Here is a 27,465-nt window from a genome sequence, read left to right as displayed (position 1 = left end):
ATTTGTGAATATGCACTTGTATCTCTGACAAGACAGTTCCAAATCAATATCGTCACTCTTATAATATTAATACAAATAATAATAATAATGCTGTAATGATTAGCATTATATTATAGCTAAGATGACTCAAATCAACAAATTCTCAGAACTGTCAACACTTCTTCAGCTCATTAACTCGCTAGCGATCCGTCGACTACACTAACGCTAATTGTCTCATTTAATTGACGATAGCTAGCGAACGTTAGCCTAACATACAACATGCATAGGAAAATCAGACACCTGCCTTCCCCCCCTCTCCTGCCAAAGATATATCTTATTCCAATCCTGAGGACAACACTGCTAGATATCTTAACAGGTTTATGATAATTATCGAAACTAAACATTAATGTTGCGGCTCATGGGATTTCTCTTAATTTACCTCAATGTGTTTCCTGAGGTTGGATGGTGAGTTTTTGAAGGCCAATATCTCCATAGCTTTCGGTAGTCATAAGAAGCACTTCATCCGGTCGGAAGAAACTTTTACTCCGACAAAAGAAAAGAGTTCGCCCAAATATGACCACGGACGTTGATCTTGGTCACCATGGTTGTTTGAGTAGCCGGTGCTTCCATTGCTGCTTCAACATGAAATGAGTCGTATCTGTAGTCGCTCGCTCACTAGCATCCTGGGCATCACTGGGAATATAAAAAACGCGGCAAGGACCACTGATTCCCACCCTGCTTGTTCATGCTGCGTTCAGGTGCGGTGCGGTGTGTTCCACCACAGTCCCCGATGTTTGTCTCATGATTATTTTTTTACGTAGTAACGAGTAACGATACTGTTTCAGGGGAAATGTATCGGAGGAAAAGTACAAGTTTTCATTGCAAAATGTAGTGAAGTAAAAGTAAAAGTAAACAGAAATATAAGTAGTAAAATAAAGTACAGATATCCAAAAAAACGCCTTAAGTAAAGTGGCAGTGGTGTATAGTAACGAAGTATTTCTACTTCGTTACTATACACCACTGCCAGCAGTGCATGAACAGGTGAGTGACATGTCGTGTTAAAGTGCTTTGAGTGGACCGGATGGTTTTCCCTCAGTTAACAGTTTATTTGTTTGCGACTAAAAAGCTAAAACGTCTCCACATAGCAGACAAGTTCCCAGATTGCACTTCGGCCAATGCTCTCCACCGCCATATCTTTACACGGGCTGTTTACATGCAAAAAAAGCCATCTCATTACTACTCAGACTACAAATAGAAAACCAGAACTCCCAATATCTTGTGTTGTTGCTTACGGAGTCTGCATTCATGGGCTGATATCTGTAATGTAATGGTACTACTTTATAGACATGCGGAGTGATACGAAGGTATGTGTTATCAGAGGGGGGCGTGTACAGTCGGCAGTCCGCTCTTGGAGTTGCCCGAATCTCAGTGTTGTGTATGGTTAAGCTAAAAAGAGATACTTCAAGGTACAACGGTCTCAAACCCTATTATTCCAGAACACTACAATATCTGATTATAGTGATAATAATGCTAGTGTTAGCATTTAGCGCGAGGCTCTGCCTCAATGAACAGCTGGACTTATGGTGCGTTCACACCGGACGCGGCGAAAAAATTCTCGACGCGTCTGACGCAGCAGTCTCGACGCGCGTCGAAAAAAGTGTGTTCACACCAGACGCGTCGGGGGCGGAGTAATAAATGGGTCGAGGAACGACAGGACCGCAGAGTACTTCCACTTTTTAGTGGACTGAGCTGCACTCCCACTGCGCTTCTCGCTGCTCTCTCTCTTCTTCTCTCTTTGATACGTGTCGAGACTTTTCCACCTACGGCGGCAGATCTCCTCTGCCATGAAACACATATGCCGGCGGTTGGTTAATAGTAAAGTACAACAAATAGCTAGAATAAAAGCAAATACATACATTCAAAACTTACCAGGTAGTCCAACGGCTTCTCCGACCTTCTTCCACGCTACGGTTTCGGTAAGTAAAAAGAGTTGTGTCATAAAGTTCGGGGTGCCCACAAACGGCGAAAATAATCTTTTCCTCCATTTTTTCAACCGGCAGGACGATGATGAGCGGAACTGCTCAACGCTGATTGGCTGACGCAATTATGACTCACGCGTTTTTGCTGCCGGAGTTGGGAAATTTCAACTCGCGCGTCGACGAGCTGCGTCTGTTCGCTCTGTTCGCCCCGCGGCAAACCCTCTGTTCGTGCTGCTTCAAACGCGTCTGACGCGCTGCTCGCTGGAAAATACGCAGCTACGCAGCTTCTACGCAGCTGTGCATTGACTTTGCATGTAATCTCGACGCGCGAATATGACAGAGTGTATGAATAGTTCATAGTAGGCATATTCCACGATGGAGACCTCCACGATCCATCAGGCAGATGGCGGTGGGGAGGAGGAGTGGGCGGAGTCTCAACAGGACAGTGGCGTAGTCAGGAGCAGGAATTCCACGACCCAGACCTCGATGATCCATCAGGCAGATAGGATCTATGCCGTCTCATAGGGTCCGATGACCCCATGAGACGTGAAGTCAAAAGGACTCCGGGGAGAAAGCAGAGTTAGTAACGTATGATTGAGAGATGAAAATTCATCCTTAAGGAGAGAAAAAAGAGGAGATAGGTACTCAGTGCATCCTAAAACGTCCCCCGGCAGCTATAAGCCTATAGCAGCATATAAAGGGGCTGGACCAGGGCAAACCTGATTCAGCCCTAACTATAAGCTCTGTCAAAGAGGAAAGTCTTAAGTCTACTCTTAAACGAGGTGACTGTGTCTGCCTCCCGGACTGAAATTGGAAGCTGGTTCCATTTTCAACATAGAAGTTCATGTGTCTTTAGCTGCTGACATTTTAATATAAATCATTGTACAGACATAGCTTTTTTTTACTCACCCCAAACAATCACGCACTCTCTCTCTCTCTCTGACACTCTCACACACACACAGCTGACTGAGGCAGACTAAGAGGCTGAGGTCGGTGGTTATGTTGGTGCCAGAGGGGCCCGGCGGGTTTGTTTGTGGTTTGCTTGCCGGAGGGGGGGGAGCGGGAGGTTTACCCACAGCGCTTTCTCTGGCACCAGGCTGTTCCAAAGGAGTAGAAAAACAGCCTCTGTTCCTAAACAGATGCTGCCGCTTTGGGGATGTGGCAGAGCAGAGATGCGAGAGGAATACAAAAGGGTTTATGAGACGGGAGACTTGGTCACTTAACATGTTTAGTGATTAGAACTTAAGACACCACAATCATCCGTGTGAGGCCTTCTAGTGCCCTCAGATACACGCTTTACACATCATGTTGAGTGTGATAAAATGGGAAGTCTGGCTTTTCAAAAATAAAACATAAAAAAGCAAAGTGCATTGCTTGCCCATTCACGACACAAAAATACTGCAGAGTGCGAGAGAAGAACAAATGATTGTGTGTGGGAATTAAGCTATTATTCCCTTGGTCTGCCTCCACCATGATGTATTATTCTGTTTCGTAAAAGGACCAGACACGGCTCCACAAAATAGACTTCCTAGTAATGTTCCCCTGACATGAGAAGGCCAAGTCGGCTTCAGAAATATAAATAGGCAGCAATAATTACAAAATGTACTTATCACAGAGGCATCATAAGGACTGCAGCTGACGCGACAGCAGAACGAGGGGAGGGGAGGGGGTTGAGAACAAAGTGAATGCAAGTGAGAGTGAGAACAAGAGACAGACATCCGACACGAGGAAAACTGTTTGAGAAAGAATGCAAACAAGGAAGTGGCAGACAAGGAGAGCTTGTATGGGCAAATGAGTAAAGCAGTAAACATAAATTTATATTCGAAGGAGCCAATATTGTTTTCCCCCTTTTCTCTCCATTCCAGCCTCAGCAATAATAAAAGCAATCTTGATGTTAAAGTTTTGACTTGTAGAAAACCTGAAATCAACTCTGCAGTCACATGTCCACCTACAGAGGAGCCTACTGTATATTCCACTTTCATTTTTGGACAAAGCAAGCTTTTCATTTATTGAATAAGATATAATATGAGATTTGATATTAAAGTGCTGTTTGTTCAGTACTTGATTTTTACTTGCATTTATGTTTTCATGTCACAAGGAGGGTCAGTTCAGTTCATGTTTTTATTTATTATTCAACACTCAAAGCAAATAATTCTTGTCTGACCACAGCAACTATCTATTGCTTATATGGGTTGGCATCAGAGAAACTGATAAGACAAGATTATATCATATTTGTCAAGTACCGTTGTTGTTTACATGCTTCCACCGGGAGCACACCGGAGCCTTGGCAAATAGATGTCACAAAAAATATAACATGGATGACAATCGTCAAAATGGTCCAAACAACGAGTTGCCTGTCAGCGTGAATAACTTCATGTTCACTTCTGTCGGAAAAAGAAAATCGACGCGACCATCAACCGAACTAGAACTAAGATGCAACAATGTATTCTTTTTTCCGTTGGTCTGGACCAAATCAACCGAACTACCAAGCTCCCAACTTGCCAAATATCAACCTCTTGGTCAGTGCCCCTCATGGGTCCGATGGCAGCGCATCACGCTTTCAACGAACTCCAATGTAAACCCACCCGCATCATTATTATGGTTAAGTGACTCGTTTGACACACGTCACAGGAGAGTCACGCTCTTTTCATAAACATACGTAGTTTTGTTGCCTCAGCCTAAACTTACTTTGGAGACGGTAGTTTATTTTGATGAGAGCATGGCACACTTCCATGCCACGTCCGTACCGAGAGCGTCATGGTTTAGGGCCACTGACTAAGCGTCGGTATTTGACAAGTTGGGTGTAAGACTGTGTTGGACTACAGGTTGGAAAGCACCCTTTATTGTAATTGGCTGCATCAAAGGTTAAGCCAAAAAACAGTTTCACAGATTGTTTTCAACTTCAACAAATTGAAAGTGATCAAGATTTTTTTAAGTTTTATTTTTGCTTTTAGTATATTATGCTATTTTTGTTTACATTTTTCATAATTATTTTAATGAATTAAATTGTTTTTTGTTTATTCCTGAAATTGTATTTTGTCTTCTTCTTATCAGATCATATTGGACCATGATAAAAAACCACGTCCTCATGTACATGGTTCCCTGTGCTATTCCCATACACACTTGCAGTTTAAAACTTCACTGACAGTTTGGGAAAGGTGGATCAAAGTGGATACCTCAGGACGGGCGTGGATGCTGAATGAAGGCAGAATCATGGAATCATCGTTCTGTGCACCTGCTCCATTGTAAACACGTCAATCAAATCACACCGCTAATCCTGCGTGTTCAACACCCTTCAACAACTCTGGCCTGCCCGGCTTCAAAATGAAGCTCACAGTCAACAAAATTACCAAGATGTCATTAACATTTTGTGGCAGAGGGTTTTATGTTAATGGGGGGGAACTCGAGTGCGTATGCCAGTGAGATGAATTGCTGGGATAAAAAGATACTTTCTTCCAAACATCATTCTTTCAACACTGGCTGTATTTCAACCCTGTAGCTAACATTGCCGAAGCACTTTCACGTGAGGAAATAGGATTAGCAAAAATGTCTCTATTCAATTCGAAATGTCAACCCAAATAGGGCTGTATCTTTAGATTTGACAAATAATCCAAACACGGGAGTCTATTTCTATACTCTAAAGAGGATGTTTTTGCCCTGCCTGCCCAATGAAAACTTTCCCCAAATTAGTGTTAATCATGATTTGCTTCCCCATTGCAAGTCTTGTTTTCTCCCTTTAATGTTGAGAGGCTATCGTTAGGTTATAGTAGGTAATAGTTTATTTTGATTCTGTAGCTTTAAATTAATACATATATAAAAGATATTATAATAGAACATATACTCTATGCAAATGTCAATGGCAAGAAGTAATGTTATGAATGTGCATGGAATTAATGTTAGTCAGTATTTCAGAATCGTCGAAGTCGGTTGAAACCTGTGAAGTGACTTTAATGCGGACAATAACAGACGGGACCTTTATTGTGAAAATACTTGTTTAGCAGCTTGACCGGAAGTGATGTTTTGACCCAGGGTTCGTGACGTTTGACCCCTCCATTTTGATAGCAGACTTTTATCCAACAGGAATTTGTTAAAGGGTGAATTAACTTTGGAGAGTAGGTGATTGGCTGATTTGCGACTAACACTTTTTGTACTGGGGGAAATCGCTCTTTCGTCTTAACCCGGGTTAGACAGCAACACTTGCTTGATTCAAGCTTGCACCTGTGGAGCCCCCGTATGACCACGGAACCCACGATCGTGAGCTTTTTATCGCCAGATATCACCTCCCAGCTGTCTCCCACACTGCACACCTCACTCTCATCACACTGCCAGAGGGCTAGCTGAGACTGCTGTTTGGAGATTATAGTTCAGCTTATATAGTTCAGCCTCCACCCTGATCCCTATTGAGCTTGCTGAAGCTTTCCCCCTCTGTGTGTGTGACCCCCTGTTGACCTGACCTGCCAGGCCACAGGTGGTCAGGGGCCACAGGTGGTGACCTCACCCCCCCACCACAACCCCCCCCCAGGCCCACAGTCCTCCCCCCCTACCCCCTGTACCCTCTCACACTCCTGTGTGTGTGTCACTGCTCCAACACCATCATCCATCATGCGGATGACACAGTGGTGGTGGGCCTGATCTGGTGGCTGGATGACCGGCGGCTGGGAGGAAGTTGGCCTCTCTGTCACTCCTGATCGGGGACTCACGCTCATCACCCTCTGTCACCAAATCTAAGGAAAAAACAAGGGAGCTGATTGTGGACAAAAGGAGCGACAACACCACTGACCTGGGGACCACTGGGGATTACTGGGGGGAGAGCGGAGAGGGTGATGGGGACCCCACCTGGGAGGGATCATCTGTGGTCTTCAACAACACAGACACTCTGGTGGAGAGGAAAAAGGACACTACCACCTCAGGCAGCTGAGGAAATTTAAAGTTAAATTTAAAGAGAGGATCTCTTTCCCTTCCTTCTCTGGAGAGTCCGTCCTGCCCTGATCACAGCCTGGTTTGGCTGGTTTGCCGCTCAGGACAGGGGGAGGCTCTGCAGAGAAGTGAGTTAGAGAGCTGTGCTTGGAACTACCACACTCCCCCCCCACTGACTGCACACACAGGACAGCAGAACCCAGAACCAGAGGCAGGATCATGAAGGATCCTCACCACCCCAACAACCAACTTTTTGCTGCTGTGGTCAGCAGGGGGCCTCTCGTAGTCACGCTGCAAGAAGAGAGAGACTGAGACGGAGTTTCTTTCAGGCCATCCATCAGGACTGAACTCCGACTCACAGGACCCCCACATAGACCCCACACAACCCCCTCTTAGGCACACACACACACACACACACACACACACACCACACAAATATTGTGTGTTTTGTTTTTGTATTGTGTGTACTTGTTGCCCTTGCACACATTCCTGCTGAGCATTGCCACTTTCATTTCACTGCACACCCTGTGTGTGTATGTGACAAATAAAACATCTTGAATCTTTTGGTTGTTTGTTAAACTTTTGTTTATACTTCTTGCCATTAAATATTGTTAAACTTAATTCATCGCATTCTAGTCCTGATTTCCATCGAGCGCGAGGGGCCCCATCATAACTCACGCTTTACTATACTGTGCCATCCTGTTTGAGAAGGGAAATCTTTTAATTCAGGACCACAAACTCAGTGTTTACCCAGCGCGGCAGATGATTAGCTTGATGCTAATGCCAGCCAATCTTTTTTTTCCTTCCTTTTTGGACCAGGCATTGAACTTGCTAATGTTGTGTTTATCTGCGCATGCCTGAGCATTAATGGCACATTAGCTCAAGTCCGATCCAGAGGTTAAAGCCCCCCTCTCTCCCTGCGGCCGGCTTGTCGACTGTCAGTTCAAGTGACATTTGTTGCGCCGCTGGTTTCAAAGACTTTTCCATTCAATGGGTGTTCCTGGCCGGGGAGAGGTGAAGTGGGTTCATGTTTTCATTTTTTTACTTGGCAAAGTTTTCCATCCGACGAGAGAGAGAGAACACATGACTTATGAGGAGGGAATTAAAAGCTGCTTCCTTCCTCCCTCCATCATGATCACCCAGGGGCCACGGCCCTCAGAGCAGCCTCGGTATATTTAGCTCTAATCGGAGGGGAAATGCCACCTCGGGGTCCTCCGGGTCGTTGGGGAGCGGGGAGGGAGCAGTCCAGCATTTCCTGGCCCATTCGGAGCCATACCGACAGGGACAACGTGGGCCGACCCTGGGCCCTGCGGGACGCCACAGCCCGGGTCAGAGAATGCCAGCTTTTAGTGTGGCCCCTGAATTATAGATATTTCACTTCTTAGAGCCCTGGGAGAGGTTTTTTTCAGGGGCCTATTATTGTATAGCAGAAACAATATGTCTGTGCATTTTCTGTGTTCTATGCCAGCAAAACTTAGATTTTCTGTGTGTATATTTGCATTAGAGTAGGCCTTTGTAGTGGTGGAAGTATTTTTTAAGAGCTATGTATAATTATAATATGTTATGTTAAATTGTAAATTGGCCGAGCGTAACCTTCTGTGAGGAGATACATACATGCAAATGCTGTTGTTGTTGTTGTTGTTGCTGTGGTGATAGATGGAATGATACCCTTTGACTTTAGAGACCCGCACACGTCTGAACTAAAAAAAAAGGATTTAAAGTGACCTTGGTAAGACAAGACCTCCCTCTCTGCTACTCTTTTATTTATTTTATTTTGGGACATCCATATCCATACAATCAAACTGTAACCACACACACACAACCCCAGAGTTCATTAATCGGATGGAGTTGCTAATCTTTAATCCAGATATTGAAAATTAGAGGCAGACTTTTTCCGTCTCTCTCCCTCCCTCTCTCTCTCTCTCTCTCTCGTTTGAACGAAGAATCCCTCTCATAGATCCTCTGGTTCGGAAAATGTTTAACGGTCAGGGCCATGCTTCCTGTAATTACTCCCTTATTCACATCCCACTGGTGGGGAGAGACACTAGGGCAGAGGGCGCCCGGGCTTTACCCAGAGTTCGGCAGGGACTTCAACACAAGAATGTCAGACGCACACAGCGCTCAATCAACGCTGCTGCAAAAGTTGCTGCACTTTTTTAAACCTGTTTAATGCCGGGCTTAGATGATTGAGAGAAATTGATTTGAGTGCCCAGCAGCAAAATGTATTTGGTTATGCTCTGCTCTCTAAAGGACAGAGCGCACATGCGTGCACACACACACACACACACACGCCCCAGTGCAGTTTTAATGGAGTGGTCAGTCAGACGGAGAGTGAGCCAAAGCAGCGAGGCAATCTCTCTATTGAGTTAGAGCAGACATTAGCACCAGGCCCGTCTCTCTCGCCTCAGACTCTGTCTCCTCTCTCTCTGCTGTTCAGTACAAAAAGGGGCCTTCAACGCCCAATAGCAGCGACTGATCATAACCTAATTGGATTGATGTAACTTGTTTTCCGGCTCATTCAATCTAATTTCACTGGAGCCAGCAGCAAAGAAAAAGAAAAAGGTCAATATGATCCACTCATTTTGCCCCGTCTCCAAGGAAGGATGTGGGATCCAGTTGAGAGGCTGAACAGTGCAGGAATGTATAGCTACAGACAGCAGTGCTGATGGGTGTGGAGTTTAACTCTGCATTCTAAGAGCCCAGAGGACCTTTTGTAACAACACAAACTTAGGCTCTAGGCAAAAAGTCCTTTTTGCTTCGCAAGGTTCCAAACTGAGTGAAATTACTTGTAAGTCTCCTAAGAGGCCGCCATGATGAGCTGTTCGTCATTCATCCATCATCATCACTTCGTGAAAACCATACTGATGCTAAATGCAAAGACAGAGGCCCCCCATAGATTCATCCCCATAGAGGGGGACCTAAAAGACTGCCAGTGACTGTGAGAGGCCATTTTGAGCAAGGAAAGGTCTCCAAAAGATAAACAGTCCAAAACATCTTCAGTCTAAATCGGTCCAAATCGAGCCCTCGTCCAAACCCTGCAGCCGAGGCGAGCACCGGCCTAACGTAATCACAGAGCGCTCGTATAAATTAGTAAGCACTCACCCAAATTGTTAAACTCTGGTTGACATCTGCGAGCGTCGTTAAACGCCCTGCATGGAGACAGAAGCGCTTGTCTCTCTTTATGTGTGTTTACGCAGGGTGTTGGCATATGTACGTCTGTGTAAACAGACGTGACTCCTTCAGTGTACATTCAGCTGGGTCAAGAGGTCACAGCCAAATTCACTTGTCAACTGTGTTTTTTTTGTTTTGTTTACCCGAGCGGTGTAAAATGGTGGTTGGCAAAGAGCTGACAAAAGAAACTGATCCGCGAGCACTCGAGTAATGAAGTATCTCTCGCCGCTGCCTTTGTGTGGACCCTCACAATGGTCCGTGTGATATGGATCCCTCTCAGACGGGCAAAGTGGCCACCTATTGTGAGAGTCGAGCGCGCGGGATCCGATGCCCCCCTCTCCCCTCAAAAAGGCCGGAGTAATTACGATATAATTTTTCTTCAAGATTTCAGCGGGTCTTCTCACTTTACTCAAAAGGCCTGGAATTGGGATGGAGTTGGGTGGCGAAAGCTCCCGTTGCTGGAGGGTGTCAGTCATGCAGAAATCCTGCTCTGGGAGCTTTTGCGCAGTACTAGTCTCAGGTTCAAGATTGTACAAAGCTACAAGATGTTGTTCATTATCAAAGGTGCAAATCCACCCACATAAATGGCCAATAATGAATTCAATCAATTTATATTAGACTCATATGTATGTATTCCTTTATGTTTACTGTTATCTTGGGGAGGATCCAAAGAATAGATCTCTAATTCCATTTTCTTTCAAAAAAGTGAAAAGGTATACCCGACCTCCCCAGCATAACAACAATTGTCCATAATAGTCCGTAAATGAGAAACTAATTGCACAATAGGGAACCAAACCTTGCAACAGGTCTCAATCTATTTCCGTTGCGATGCCCAGTGAATACACAGCAGTCACTTTGTCATTCATGCGTAGTTATCAGAGGCTATAGCATGCAAACAGAGATCATCCTAAACATGTCCCCCCCGCCCGAACCCCACAGTGAACCGAAATTATATCATCACTAACGTCCCACAAGGTACTGACATGTGGCCAGCAGCCAAGAGGTTGTTCCTGCTGTTTACACAATAGGTTGTCTCCGAGATGGACCGATAGCGGCGGCTCCACGTCCTCCCGCCTCACCACACAAAGCCAACCACTGCACGACAACATTTCTATGCAGAACGCCGAGTAGCATATGGGGTAAATAGGGAATCTCGGGCCCCCAGTCCCTGCACGTACGGGGAGGGGGGGGGGGGGACTTGAGAGATGGCCCGTGTTTACCCAAAGCAGGCGAACTACAGTGCATATGATAGCCTCGGCCTCTGAGGTTCCACGTCAACGAGGAACGCCAGAGCGCCACTCTATTGATTCGACCCGCAGGGAGAGATAAACTGTCGCCACTTATGAAGTCATTTCATAGGTTCCATGCTGGGAGTTTAGGGAAAGAGCCCAGTCTAGGTCGACTGTATACATACACCAAGCTATTATGTTGACACTGATAAAACAAGACTCTGACGGCAGCTGGTGTGCTGAGGTGTAGTTTTCTTATTCACACACAAGGTTGAGTAAGTCTGGTTATATTCTATATGTTATTGCCATGTCAATAACTCCAGTAAAAAATCCCAACACAGCTATGAATGCATATACTAGTATTATGTTCATATCACAGCCTTGTATATATTTGTTCCTCAGTGAGCCACACTGTTGCACTGGATGATTTGCTCCTTTATCACCAAGAACACAATGTAGTCCTTCTGTACACATGACATATATTGCACCTGTCCATCCTGGAGAGGGATCCTCCTCTGTTGCTCTCCTGAAGGTTTCTTCCCTTTTTTTCCCGTGAAGGGTTGTTTGGGAGTTTTTCCTGATCCGATGTGAGGTTTTTGGACAGGGATGTCCATATGTACAGATTGTAAAGCACTCTGAGACAAATTTGTAATTTTTCAAAATGGGCTATACAAATAAATTGAATTGAATTGAATCGTGTATTTTCTCTCAATCTCGTTCTTAACATTCCCAAGTTGTATTCACATCATGTTGCGCTCAAGGGCATTTCTACAACTCATTTACAGAGCTGTCGTCAGGTATATTGAGAGAGACAACTGACCTACGGAGTTTTAGCTGTGGTTGATACAATCTTAAAGCTGGAGTTGTCATCAAAATTCATGGTTGTTGATTGCAAATAAAAAGCCGGCTTTCGTTGACTTCTTTGTGACATTGAAGACTCAATTGATTCGAGAAAAGAAATGACAGCCAAATTTGATTCTTAAAGCTGCAAGTTCACTGTCCGGATTCAGCTAGGAAGTTAGCAGCTGAAACACTAGATAGCATGATTGCAGCAAAATTCCTGTAGCGAAACATCCAGAGTTAGATTAAGGTGGCTGACGGCCAGCCCTCATTCTAGTCAATATCCTTTTAACACAAAAGATAGCGTTTGGGCTATTTATGTCACGGGGTGAGGCTCAGGTGCAGAGAACCAAGGCTGGACTCCAGGTTTAAATAGAAACAAAAAAAACTCAGCGGCAGGTACAAAGACAACTAGAATGGGCACTCGGTAGAGTGCATACCTTCGCATATCACAAGATTGGGCATTGAATTATGAACATTTTGGCATTAGTTGCATGCCAATTGGACAAAACTGTATCGTGCTATGGTAAAAAAAGAGTTTGACCTTTCCATGACCTTGACCTTTGACCCGATTGATCCCAAAATCTAATCAAATGGTCCCCGGATAATAACCAATCATCCCACCAAATTTCATGCGATTCGGTTCAATACTTTTTGAGTTCTGTGAAAGATTTTGACCTGTTCATGACCTTTGACCTTTGACCCGATCGATCCCAAAATCTAATCAACTGGTCCCCGGATAATAAACAATCATCCCACCAAATTTCATGCGATTCGGTTCAATACTTTTTGAGTTCTGCGAAAGATTTTGACCTGTTCATGACCTTTGACCTTTGACCCGATTGATCCCAAAATCTAATCAACTGGTCCCCGGATAATAAACAATCATCCCACCAAATTTCATGCGATTCGGTTCAATACTTTTTGAGTTTCGCGAATAACACGCATACAATTAAATAAATAAATAAATAAATACACGGCGATCAAAACATAACCTTCCGGCATTTTCAATGCGAAGGTAATAAATACACGGCGATCAAAACATAACCTTCCGGCATTTTCAATGCGAAGGTAATAATCCAGACAGAAACTAGGAGACTAAAGAAGACCACAATCTGACAGGAGACGAGGGAAAGACAAGCACAATATATAGGGGGGAAAACAGGTATACGGCATGAGACAATAACGAGAAAATAGCGGCAGATGGCAGCTGGAGGGCATGAAACAGTGAGAGGAACAGGAGTGGCTGAGGGCAGGTGAAGGGAATGAAACAATCAAGGAGACAGGAGTGGCTGGGGGCAGGTGAAGGAAATGAACAATCAAGACACAGAGGAGACACAGAACAGACACAGAACAGGGCGTTACAATTTCATGGAGTTCGTCGACAGAATATTTACAAAGACATTTCTGCATGAAATCCGGTAGAGATCCCCAATGTTTAAAGTTCAAGAACGTACAGATTAAGTTTCTTTGCTGAAAAGGGACTTAGGAAAATAGAAGAAAGAAAGCGCTATTGAATTTCTTGAAACACTATTCCTGCAATTCAAAATTCATGAACATGACAAAGTGCTCAAAGCATTCATCAACAATAATTTAGCGGTCGTGTTAGTTTTGGTTTCTGAGCAGACCACCATTCAGTTATTCCCCAAGATACTTTGCCAATGTTTTCGGAGCTGTAAAAAGAGTTTGTGGCCCTGTGTGAGGGGTGAGGAGGGGGTTTACATCCAATGACTAACTTTCCCTTACCATGATTCCCTCACTCATAACTCTCATCAGGGGCCAGTTTCCATTGCAATGATTATGGGAATGCCTGGGATTATTTATTTTTTTCACTCTGGATCAGATGTCATTTTAGAATTAAAGAAAACTAGTAGCTCAAAATAGTAGCTGAACTACAACGCAACACATCGTGGGCATATAGTAGAGCCTAATGGGTTATGTCTAATTAAAGGTCATCTTTAAATGTTTGTACTGTTTCTTCTTCTTCATCCATATTTTGTATGCGCAAAAAGCCAAATGTCCTGCATAATCAGTCTGTGATAGATAACACTGTCTGCTCCGTCTCCTGTCGAGTCAGCCCCCTCTCCCCCCGGTTTTGCAACACACAAAAGAGAATGACTTGGAGAGTCAAAAATCTATCTATGGATTTCAGAGTCCTGTTGCTCTCCCCTTCTGTCCCCACTTCCAGTCTCCCCACTTGCCAAATCAATTCTGTAGAGGGACTTTATTGACTCAGGTAGAGGTTTTGTGATCCGGCAGTCAATGTCTGTGTCTGCACCGCGGAGGGAGGGCTGGAGACGCGCAGGGAGTGGACAGCATTAATGCAGCCCTCTCACTAGGGGGTCAGGGGACCAGTGCGTGTTTGTGTGTGTGTGTGTGTTTCTCTGAATTTACATATTCTATGCATGCTCAAATGTGCATAAAAACAAACACACGTGCATACTTTCAATCTGCAACTGTGTGCGTGTGTGTGTGTGGGGGGGTGTAAGTGTGTTTATGTGTATCAGGCATCTTTATAGGAGCTAAGAAGGCAGGCCTCGGGGTGCTGAGAGGCAGACATCAATTATCAGGCTCCATGGAGCCACTGGTCTGTCTCCACTGGTGGGAGGAAGGCTGGGCTGATTTGCTGAGGAGCTCCTATGGCTGGGGGCTACAGAGATGGGCTGGGTGGGGGGTGGGGGGGTAATGGTAGTTGATAGTTGGGGGTCTTCCTGCTTATTTAATGATTAAAGGTGGATGTGACACCCTCCCTGGAGTCACAAGAATCCACCCTGAGGTGCTTTACTGCTACTGACCGTTGTCACAGGGCTGATACACTGTTATGACCTCTCCACTGGAGCCTTGATGAAAATCTTGATCACACCTGGGGAGACACTCCCACTCATCACACATCTCCTGGCTCTTGACTGAGGCCCCGGAAACTTGCCGGAAGTGCCAGGGACCTTTCAACCGTCTTCCTCAGAAAGAGTAATGTGGTTCCTGGGGTTAAGCCCAATCAAGCCATGACTGTTGCGGTAGCAGATAAAGAGACATGGCTCATATTGTGATTTGTGCTGTATAACTTTTGGAAGTTACTGTTCCTGCCAACAGATTAGAAAACACCAACATGGGTCGTTTTTTTTAAAAGTAGGGATGCACCGGGCCAACTTTTTTAGTCCCTAGAACAACAGCGATGCCCTGGCTTTGTGTAACGTCCGATACCAGTGTTTACTTAATAAATTGTATACCTCACTGTGTGACTTGGAGAATTCTTTATTTGTGAGGAAACATCAGGCTTGATTTGAGCATTGCTTTCCTAACTTACAAAACAAACAGACAACAGCTGCATGCATATAAATGCACTCAACTGCTATTTCATTTTTTTTTTAATGATTCGATAAATGCGATCGTATTATTTGACCCAATTTTGGACCAGTATCAATGCATTTCTTTTTTAAAGGTGGGGAAAAGGGGAAAAAAATAAGTATTTTTTCATTTTGTTTTGAAAACTTATTGTAGGTTTTTCAACATTTGAGAAATATTGTTTGTTGTGGTCTTTTCTACAATGTACTGGTCTAGACGAAAGAAGGGAGCACGCACCATTCTGTTAAGCAAAGCTATATAATAGAGGCTGTATCATCAGTCATTTGTGTTGTTATATATAGTGTACTAACTTAATTTTTTCTCAAAATCTGAACATTTTGGTCAGGTTTTGCCTGTCTCTTGTTTTGATGATCCTTATTGGCCTAGTTTTTGGTCCCTAAAAGGCCTATTCCTGAAACTCCTTCAGTGCCGCACCAGAGCTTTAGTCCCGAGTAGACTCTTGTGAAGGCAGCGTAATGTGGAGAGCATCCTTCTTGTTTCCCTGTCTGCAGCCTCTGTACTGTACAATAGTGCAGGTCACCCTGGTGCCAGCCTACCTCCAGCAGCCCTTTGATCAATATCTGCCCGACTGCCTCTCCCCCCCCCCATCATGCATTCACTGCTCTTCAGCTCGATCTGCTCTTTAACCTCTCCATGACTGGAGCCTCATTAAAAATAGATCACATCCAAATTTCATTGATCTATTTTAGTCTTTTCATTTACTTTCACTGAATTGCTGCCCCCACTTCCTTCTCCCATTCTGCTGTCATGATAAGGAATCGGAGAGCTGATCCCCCACTGCGAAACAGTGTCTTCTTTTCTCATCCTTGTGCACATGCTGAATTGGATTTATTTTTCTCCGTTTTTTGTGTCTTTATTGAGAATAACTACTTTTGTGAAAATATGTAATATGACCACATCCCTTCAACCTGATGGAATGCCCTTTACGTTTTTCCTATTTTCATACAATACACTTGAATTGTTTGGATATTCTTTCTGCATTCTTGTTCAAATTGCAGTTCCTCCATCTGACTAGGGTGGCATTCCTCTGGGAGATAATAATGAGTATAGCTGAGGGCTGCCAACTCACCTGGGGACTGCAAGGCGAGTCTGTACAGGCCGCTTGCCTCCATCCCAGACCGACCTCACCGTGCGATGTGCTGATACCCAGCCAGCCAGGGTGGCTCTCCCTGCTGCACATATAAGCTCATTTTACTGTACGGTGCTGATTCTGCAGTCACTCTCATTCTAACGGCCTGGACACAACAGCTTTCAAAATAGCCGAATTTCACCTAAAAAATCTATTCATTCCAAGGGAATTGCTCAAATGCCAATCAAGGGGAGTAAAGGGCCCAGTACACAGTAAAAAAATAAAAAAAGCTTGGAAATCTGTTGTGACTGACTAGTGCAAGTATGTTAGCAATTAGCGCAGTACAAGTACAACCAGTCAAACTCAGAGCTCCTTCTCTGGTTGTTTTTTCAGTTTTGCATCAGATGGTCATTTTAAGGTTTCCAACAAAAAGCTGATGTTTTCTGTTACCTCTCAGCATCTTAAGGTGAAAAGCGTTGTCTATTTTGAACAGAATATGTTGCAGTCTTTAAAATATTTGTGTTCTACAATGTAACTACTGTCTGAATGAGAACACTAAAACGGAAAATGTACAGCAGCCTGGAGGAATACAGTAAGCCTGGAGGAACTGCGCTCTCATTGCATAAAATGTTTGAAAGTAGGAACCTGAGCTCTTCCCTAATCCCACGTTTATACACTGTGCTACAGGTAAGCCTGACCCGAGGTTATCTCTCAGACAAAAATGTGGGGATATGTTTCTTAAATCAACATCAAACTATTGACAACATTTAAGAATCCAGATGCCTTCTATATAATCTGTACTGTGGTCAAATATTAATTGCGTTCCTATATATATGGTAAATTGGAACTCCGTTTATTGTAAACTGAAAACTGCAGCTATTGCATGTTGAATTTAATGTTACTTAGGGAGCTTTAACAAAGTGGTGTGAGTTCAGGTTTTAGAATTCATATTCTGGACCATATGGGAACTTGATTCCAGTATTTTAGACAATATTAAAATGTAACAACCTTTAAAGCCTTCAGAGATTACATTTTTCTCCACCAACATGTGTTCATCATAAATGTGTTGAAAAAGCATTTGAATGGTCCTCAAACATTGCTATTTGGAACAATGTGGGGTTTAGTATCTTGCTCAGGGAATCTTTGACATGAAGTAGGAGAACCGGGACAAATTAAAAGTTAAAAAAACGAGGACAATTTAAAAGTTTTAATGAACATATTAAAGACGAACCATGATCAAGGAGTAAGTGATTAATTTGTCATCGTGATGCAGTGCCAGATACAGAAAATGTTAATGAAAAAAATATTTGTGTAAAGTGCTTAAAGGGTACCTGTAGTGCAAAACAACAACGTGCTACATCCATTCGGCGCATCAAATAAATCATATTTACCCCGCCGCTATTGTCAACAAGTCACGCATAGCCCGAGGATTTACATTTCTTTGTCAACATTCCGAGTCCGTGAACGCTTCAGGGCACAGCCATTTTGCTAGTTATTTACTCATGTCAAAGCTAACTATGACGTTGAGTCGTTGAAAGGAATTCAGCCAATCCGGAGTATGCAGGCAAATGTTAGGCCTCTCGCTTATGGGAGAATAAAGGTGAATATATTCAGAATATTAGTAATAATCACACCAACTCTGGTGATCGCAAATTAGCCTACATGAAACAACTGGCAAACTTATCGATTTGACAGTTCTCCCTCGGGTGCAGGCCCCCGAACATGTCGGCCGATCATTGCATCAATGAAAGACATCTCCAGCGCTGGCTTATGCGCGATGTAGCTATCAAGCTCACTCTTGTGTGAAGCAGATGAGGTCTAATGACACTATATCATCGGACATAAGTTCGTGCTCTTTACAACAAATGCACTCTATGTCTGTGGCACACATTTCCCACAACTGCACCAAACGTCCGCCGACTTGCGTGCACGGTCCGCACGGTGAAGCATCTGGACCGGCGGTCCTTCGGCATCAACTTCATCAGAATCATCGCTATCATCGCTGTCACAATTCACTAAATGGGGATAGTCTGCTTTTAAAGGTTCAAACAAGTATCCAGTTGCTGAATCAGACAATCTTTCATCGTCCATATTATCAATCTCTCAGCATTTGTTTGCGAGCGCTCGACGTTGTTTATATTGGTATCTGAACACATCCGCTGTGGCTGGCTGTCGATCTCTCAACGATTTGACGTCACACCACCCGCGACATATTCAAGCTCCAGTGCAATGTCGCATGTCGGAGTTGAGGACTTTGAACAGCCTAAACTACGTATTGTTATTGAATACTGGACCGTCAGTGCATGAATAACCTTTAGAAACACATTATCTTTTGATCTGGCTACATATTCGCTTTCACTACAGGTACCCTTTAAAAGGAAATGCATTTTATCTGACGATTGTGAATACTGCGAGAAGAACAAAGCGGTGGAAATAAGTTGATCAATGATGATGAATTGAGGTGATGAGAGGGTTGAGGGAGCGATGGACTTAGAGCTCAGCAGAGGGTGCTCTTTTCTTCTGTGTGTGTGGGGGGGGGGGGGTTGTGTGTGTGTGGGTGTCCACACATTCATGCATACAGTACAATGTGGCAACGTATCTACACGCAAGTGATGAGCTTCTTTTAAGGAGAACCTGGACCTCTGAGCGGCAAATCCATTGCATATTATCACTACTTTTAATCTTCCAAGATCTTCCAACTTCCTGCAGGGTTATGTAGTGGGACAGAAAAAAGACGAAGAAAAAATGACGCCTTTCAGGAGACACGGCTCCATGTCTGCAGGGTCCCCTGTTCGAAACCCCCTCAACCACAGTGACACCTGAGAAATAAAAACATCTCTCGCAGACACTATAAAGAAGGAACCTTTGGCAAACCCTGGCCTTAATATGTAAAACATACACTCTCATCACAAGTCTTTGACACAGTAAATACCAGTGGCCAGATTAATCAAAAATAATGGACTGGCTGTGCTTGCTGATCCACTGAGTGGGCCCTTATGCTGCCTTCGTAGAGATCATAAAGATATTTTTCTCCAGGTTTTGCCGCCTGGAGCTGTTCCAGAGTCAAGAAACCTGATCCACACCCTCGAGGTTATCCATCCACCAGAAATGACCTGCTCCCAAAAGTTCATAGAGGGAAAAGGTCTCTGAACGTCACACTTAATATCACATCCACACACACATCCACACATACACACACACACACACACACACACAAGGGCGGCTGCTGACCACAAACACGAGAGCAATCAAGTCACACAGTAGTTGCAGTTATCAGAAGATTCAGCCCACACACACACACACACATGCCCACACACTTTGTTATTGGTCCCATCACTTCCAAACTGCAAAAAAAATTCCACTCATCCAAACACTGTTGGAGGGGGTCGCCTAGAGGTGATAAGGGGAGTAAGTTTCTATGGCGACTAATGAGCGAATGAGGTCGAGTGCAGAGACCCGGGGCTGCGATGCGCTTTGTGCCTCCCCTTTTGTCCCCATAACAGTGGAAATTAAGGGACGCAGGAACAACAGGATTGAGTACACATGACCTAATGAGGGTCCAGCGTGAGCCAGGCGAGGGGTTTGGAAGCTCAGGGGAATGTGGGTGGGTTTATGGGCATTATGTCACGTTAGTCTTTGTTTTAGCTTGCGAAGACATGATATATTGTGCAGTGTCCTAAAATAATAGCTATAATATTCATGTTCTCATGGATTGTTCTCCCAAACTTTCCTTTCAAACATTTCCTCTCCTCTTTATTCTCACTCTCTCTCTCTCTCTCTCTCTCTCTGTCTCTCTCTCTCTTTCTGATGACTGCCCTAAATCGAAGTGACAGCGTCTCTCATTAAATACGAAACACCGGTCACATGCAAAATTGACCCCGCAAGTGTTCGGGTTCACCCTGTCCGTCCCCCCGGAGGGTCAGGTATGAGGGGAGAGCGTCGGAACTGATTGTTTGGTTTTGTGTTTAGCAGCGGATTCATTGGATTTCAATGGAAGGCCTATTAGCTTTATTTCGCCAAAATAAATGTCCTCTTTACCAGAAAAGCCATGTTTGTGTTGACTTGCATGAACTCCGGTCAACAACTCTGACCAACTCCATTTCCCCCTGAGGTAAACACCGTTAGCTCTGTCAACACTTTAGTTGACGCTGTTAGCACCGCTAGCTGCAAGCCCCCGGCTCAGCTGTTGTTCTGGCGAACAACACCGTAATGCAATAAATTGCAACTTTAAATTATAAATTATATTTGCCCTCATCAAGTATAGGTGTCCATGGGAAATCTCCACTGTGTGATTTTAAATGCGGGGGTCACTTTGGGATTGAGGGGGAAACGTGTCAGAAAAAGCAGAGTCTTTAGTGACAGCGCCGATTAATCTGTTTTAGGAAGCCGACCAAGCCTGGTTGAAGAACAGATACTCTTAACTCTGGATTCTTGATTGTTGATTCTCTCTCTTTTAAACCTCCCATTCAGCAACTTTTGAAGAAGTTGAAGCTGAGGCTGGGTTTCTAAGTCTTGATTTTTTTTAATGCTAAAAAGTGACTTGTTGCTGCTACTTTTATGCCTGTGATTGATTTTGGTGATATCTTATATATGCATGCATCTTTGTACGTCAATTCATCAAAACGATCTTGGAAGCTACCATCTTCGCTCTATGACTCCTCTTGCTATCTGTCCCTAACGTCGGTCTAGAAATGGGAAAAAGAGGTTTTAGGTTTGCTGCTCCTGCGGCTTGGAATTTGCTACAGACTGATCTGGGTCTACGGGAACCGCTCTCTTTAGGTGTTTTTAAAAATAGATTAAAAGAGTTGGATTAATTAAGGTATATGTGTGTGTGAACTTGGTTATGATGACTTGAGTCTTAGTTTTGGTTTTATTCATGCTGTGATCTAAAAATATTATCGTTCTTTTTTTTAAATATTGTCTATCACTGTTTTTATGTTGTATTGTCTGAAAACTTGTGGAATGTGCTACTGCTGTTGTCTTGGCCAGGACAGTCTCGTAAAGGAGATTTTGAATCTCAATGAGGCGTTTCCTGGTTAAATAAATGTAAATAAATAAACCGAGAGGAACTTTGGGGGAAACACTATATGTAACCTGACCAGGGTGCCAGGTTTGTACGGAGGGATACGTTTCCATGGTTACTTAGGACAGACTCACTTAAACTTCCTATATAAAACATAAATCCCTGAAAATAAGTCTGGTTGAACTGGTATTCTTTGGCGACGGTACTTGTTTAGGGACTTGTGCAGGACTCGGTATGCGCCATTTAATCTTGTCTGTCTGTCTGCCCGTCTGCCTGTCTGCCTGTCTGTCTGTCCGTAGCCCAGCTGCTGTGTTATTGCACTTGGCTGCCTCTGACAACTTAATAGGATGTTTGATTTCCACGTTAGGCTTCCTGCACCCGCTGATGCTCAACATTTAGCCCTTTGATATGTTAGCTTCCTACTCACTACTCAAAACAAACACACACACACACACATAAATACACAAACACAATGCTGACCTCACTTCATCTTCAACAGACATTGCTAATTCCATTTGCGCAACCTTAAGCAAGGACAGAACCAAGCCAAAACACACACACAGAGTCCGTCAGCAGCACTTCTATTCCCATAGTTTCCCCCTGAAAGTACGTGAAATACATCTGGGTGGGGGAACATTTCTAAGACGGCCAGACATCTTGTTTGTCATCACTTACAGGCCATGAGGATGACCCGCTCTCCGCACAGCAGTATCACTTCCACCCAGAGATGGCTATCGAGCAGCCATCCACGTCTGCTCTCTATCTCTGTGCCATAAGATGATAAACAAAAGACATCTCCAAATTCCTCATGAGGTGGCCAATCAAGAGTTGTGGCCCTGTGTGACCTTTTCCAATGTATCCAAGTCTGCTCTATGTACAGGGAGGTCAATGTTGCCATGTCACTCATTCGGCTGCACCGCCACTATTTATGTCTCTGTTAGAATGGTCCTCTGATTAGATAGGTATAAATAGTGGCGCTGGCAACAGAATAACAGGCTGGTGTCTTAAGCGATGAAAGCGGTCAAGGTTGTTGGATATAAAATGCTTTCAAAATGGGCTGTTCATTTCCCCCCTGTGTTGTAACGATAATAACTTACACTCGTTGTTGGCAAACCCAAACCTGCTGCACCGTCTCACACTCATCCACCTTCACACCTCCGATGCCACAACGCAGTCAATCTATATGTTTGATTGCGTGTGCGGTAACGACACCATCGAGCATGTGTCAGTCACATCGGTAAAAAGCATCGTAAAGTGTTGGATAATTAACATGTCTTTTGTTTGGATTCCGTGGCATTTTAAAAGCAGACGTTTGGAGAGTTCTAATAAAAAGGGCCTACGCCTAGCGTGACATGTCAGAATGTGCCATCTTAACCTTCCTCTTGTGTTACGGTCGGCACCGACCCGTTTTCGGTTTTAAATGCATAAAAGAACCACATAAATTTGTTTATTTTCATCAAGGCTTTTTGACTTTGTCAGGAACCTCTATTTCAACAAAATAAAAATAAAACATTTTGTTTCACTAAATTATAAAATGCTCTGGTTGAAATTATGACCTTTGTGTTGTTAGGGTCGGTTTCGACCCGGTTATAAAAATAAGATTATAAAGCAATAATTAGAGCCAAACCTGAAATCATAAGTGCACTGTCAGCCAACACAGTGACAGCCAGCTCCTCTCCCAATCATGTGAGCTTTAGGGGATTCTCATTTTGCATTGTTATCTACAGAATCGACAGATTTACACAGGCAAAGCTGCGAGTGGCATCCCCGAGAAAAAGGAATACATGTGGTCCTCGATATGACTACTGGACTGCAGGATCACAATATCACTTGTGACAATTTCTTTACCAGCTATGACTCAGGCCACCTGATTCTAAAAGAAAGAGGTGTGAGGTCTGCCCAAGCAGGACAGAAGGACACACGTATTGTGCTTCAACTGCAAGAAATATCTCTGCAAAGAACACACTAAAAGTGTCACTTTTTGCCACACATGCATCTAAACACACACATACACATGCAAGTTCTTGCACACAGAGACTTTTACTCTGATTTAGTTTTTTATTAGTTTTGAAACTAGTAATTGATTTCTATTGGTTTGATTTGCTTGATTGGTTGTTTGTTTGACCTGGCATATCTATATTTTGTATTATGACTTCTTCTGCTTTTTATTTTGTGTTTGTATTCAAGTTCTATTGCTGAAAAAAATACTTTTTAGCCTTTTTCTTGAAGTAAATATATATGGGTCGAAATTGACCCTAACACCATAAATGTTACTATAGTTAATAATATTAAAATAAAAAAATAAATAAAACAATTATATTTCAGAGATGTGTTCTAATACCCCTCAGTAATAGTCAGGTAACACAACAACCCTTTATTTATTTAAATTATTCTCTTGAGGTTCATTTTACCATTTTTAAAATTGAAATATGGTATACTGACAAAGAAAAGGCCCAGAAGCCCACACAAAAAATATTAAAACCAATATGTTCATGGATAAGGAAGCCTAACAAGGTAACCAAGAGATGAGAAACAAATTGGATGATAGATAATTGTTGTTGGTGTATTTTACAGCTGATTTAAGACACGGGTCAAAACCGACCCGTTAACATAAGAGATGGTAACAGAAAGCTAACACATGTCGTTGCTCATATCTGGAAGCGTATTCTAACAACAGAAGTACAAAAAATTTGGAACTGGCGGCATTTTGATTCAGGTGATTGCAGAGACACATGTGGCTGAGATGCACAGTTTGCCAACTAAGAAGAGGATTAGAAGAAGAAGAGGATTAAAAGAAGTAGATTAAGATATATGTATTTTTTTAATTATTTCTACAAACCCTTCAGGCTGTGTGTGTGTGTGTGTGGGTGTGCGTGTGTGTGTGTGTGTGTGTGTGTGTGTGTGTGTGTGTGTGTGTGTGTGTGATCGGAGGTCATGCTGAAGATTATGCACATTTAAGTAAGCAGAAGAAGCAGACAATTAGGAATTTCAAAGGAAGACAAACATTCCCTGACGCTGCGTATGTTTGAGCAAGTGTCAAAAGAAGTTCATCCGTGTGTGTGGGTGTGTGTGTGAAAAGACAGAGGGAGGTCCTGGTTTACTGGCTCTGTGGCAATGTTCCCTCTGCCCTCATTAGATAGTTAACCAGTGTCCAGTCAGGCACACGCACTAAGAAAAATAAATAATTGTCCCCTCCAACTGGTCATCCATCTCATCTTCAGAGACAGTAAACAAACCTCCCCGCTGCATCAATCCAGCGCTCTGAGAAGGGAGGGGGCGCTACATATAACTGCATCCGACATGCATGCCGGATGCTGGTAGCTGCTTGCTAATTATGGACCGAATTCGCACTATAGGAGAGTTTGTTGTGTCACTGGGTCCCAGGAACAATCTGTTGATTGTTGTGTGAGTAGATTGGTCAGACAAGGGCTGGCCACTTTGCCCCCTACGCAATTATCCCCATTTAGTTGTTCTGCTTCAAGCTGCCTAGATGGGGCAGAGCGGGGAAAAGCTCAGGGGGGAAAGAAGGACGTCAAAACGAAAGACAGGAAGGAGACAGTGGAGAGTTGACCACTGGGCCATTTTGTCCATGCGAAAACTGTGGGGACTTGAACACAATGAGGTTGTTGATTTTCAGCGGTGGTTATTTTTAGAGAACGAACAAAGCAATGGTTTTTGGCCTAATGAGCTCAGCTCCCCCCTCCCACCTACCTAGCCAGTAGGTGCGAGAGGAGGGGGGCGAGGGCCGAAAAGAGACGATTATGAATTGAGTTAATGAGACTGGATTGAGGTGGGGGCGGGTGGGTTAGGAGGAGAGAATTCCCCCTTTTTCCCCTTCTATCCTCTATTTCCTTCCTCCCTTCCTTCCCTGGTGAAAACAGTACAATACAACTTTGTGTGATTCTACATGATGTATGTGTAACAGAAGAGTCTTGAAGAGTCAAAAAGTGTTTGTTCACAGTATTTGTATTTATTCACATTGTGGTGTTCAAACTGACTATTGAGATGAAAAGTGCCACATTTGTGAACTTAAAATGTACAAATTAAATCACCAGGACCGAGTGGCACTTCATACAAAGTGTACAAGAACTGTCCCAAACTCCTGCTGCGTCTGTGGAAAATCCTGCGAGTCTTCTGGAGAAGAGGGAGGATCCCTGAACAATGGAGAGTGGCTGAAGGGGTATGGATCCCAAAGGAGGAAAACTCCACTCAGCTAGATCAGTTCCGCATCATCTCCCTGCTGTGTGTTGAGGCAAAGGTTTTCTTCAGTGCTGTTTCCAAACGGCTGTGTACCTACCTGGCAAAGAACACCTACATCGATACATCTGTCCAGAAAGGCGGCATTCCAGGAATATCATGATGTCTGGAGCATACTGGTGTGGTGACACAGCTCATTCGGGAGGCCACAAAGAACAAGGGCAACCTGTCAGTGTTGTGGCTTGACCTGGCAAATGCATTCGGTTCCATTCCACACAAGCTGGTTCAGCTCACCTTGAGAAAACATCATGTACCCAGCAGGTGTAGAGATCTCATCGCTGATTATTACAGCAATTTCAGGACGAGGGTCTCTTCAGGAGCAATAACATCCAGTTGGCACAAGGTGGAGATCGGTATCATCACAGGATTTACTATCTCTGTGACATTGTTCTCCCTAGCCATGAACATGCTCACTAAGTCTGCTGAGCCAGAGTGCAGAGGGCCCCGCACGAATTCCGGACAACGGCAACCACCCATCAGGGCATTCATGGATTACCTCACTGGTAATCCCTTCTGGTTCGCCATGATGGCGCCGCGGACGGCCGCCTCGGTGTGTTGGTGCGCGATGTTTTTTGTTGTTTAGTTACTGGACATTTTGTAAAGTGTGCTCACCCACCGCCACGCGGTGCGAAACGCGGAGGGAGAAGCGCTCAGGGGCGGCGCGGCTACGGAAGCGGGGATCTCGTACAGCTGCGCCGGCATATCTCTCAACGTCCGCTCACTGTGCAACAAACTGGACGAACTCCAGCTGTGTGTTTACGGAATCATGGCTAAGTGGATCGATACCATTTCTGCGCCCAGCTCGCTGGCTTCCAGCTGTTCGGCGGCGGGACACACGGAGCTCTCCGAAAAGCAAAGGGTGGAGGAATCTCTTTACCTCAACAACGGCTGGTGCAACGTAACGGTGATCGACCTGGAATCTTTATCATTCACTGCAAACCTAAATATAGACAGTTAATTAAATGCCCTACCAGAGAGAAGAGCATTCTGGACCACTGCTACACAACAATCAGCAGGGCATCACACGTCCCTCGAGCTGCACGGTTCATCTGATTCTGGACCAGTGAGGCTCTGGAGGATCTCAGGCGTGCTTGGACTGTACTGACTGGGATGTCTTCAGGACTGCTACCAACAGCCTGGATGAGTACACAGAGGCTGTAACACATCAGCTTCTGTGAGGACAGCTGTATTCCATCCAGCTCCAGGGTGAGTTATAACAATGACAAACCCTGGTACAGCGGAGCTCAGGAAGCTAAGACTGCAGAAGGACCAGGCATTCAGGAGTGGGCAGATCACCAACAAATCACCCACTCCATGAACAATGCTTCTGGCAGGCAGGCTAAATGAGTTCTGAAAGACAATGGAGCAGTCCTGAGACCATCCCCACAGCCCCATCAACAAGCCACAGACCATCAGCCCACCTCCCCAGCCCATCAGGGAGCACCCTCCATCAACTCAGAGACGACCTCGCCATCCTGGAGAGACGTCAACAGGCTGTTCAAAAAGCAGAACCCCGCAAAGCAGCAGGCCCGACCGCCTCCCCTCCACCCTGAAGCACTGTGCTGACCAGCTGTCTCGTGTTCACCGACATCTTCAACACAGACATGCCACGTTCCAGCCTGCTTCAAGGCCTCCACC

At 44.3% G+C, this 27,465-nt stretch overlaps 1 pseudogene; it reads left to right on the top strand.

Moving 5' to 3' along the window:
* Window positions 1–27,465, top strand: part of LOC130206668 (uncharacterized) — a 36,183-nt pseudogene that overhangs the window by 5,727 nt on the left and 2,991 nt on the right.

This window comes from Pseudoliparis swirei, chromosome 16 (assembly GCF_029220125.1).
Source record: "Pseudoliparis swirei isolate HS2019 ecotype Mariana Trench chromosome 16, NWPU_hadal_v1, whole genome shotgun sequence".
In the NCBI taxonomy this organism is placed as follows: domain Eukaryota; kingdom Metazoa; phylum Chordata; class Actinopteri; order Perciformes; family Liparidae; genus Pseudoliparis; species Pseudoliparis swirei.
The sequence above is the reverse complement of the archived record's forward strand: the minus strand, read 5'-3'. Positions and strand labels throughout refer to the sequence as shown.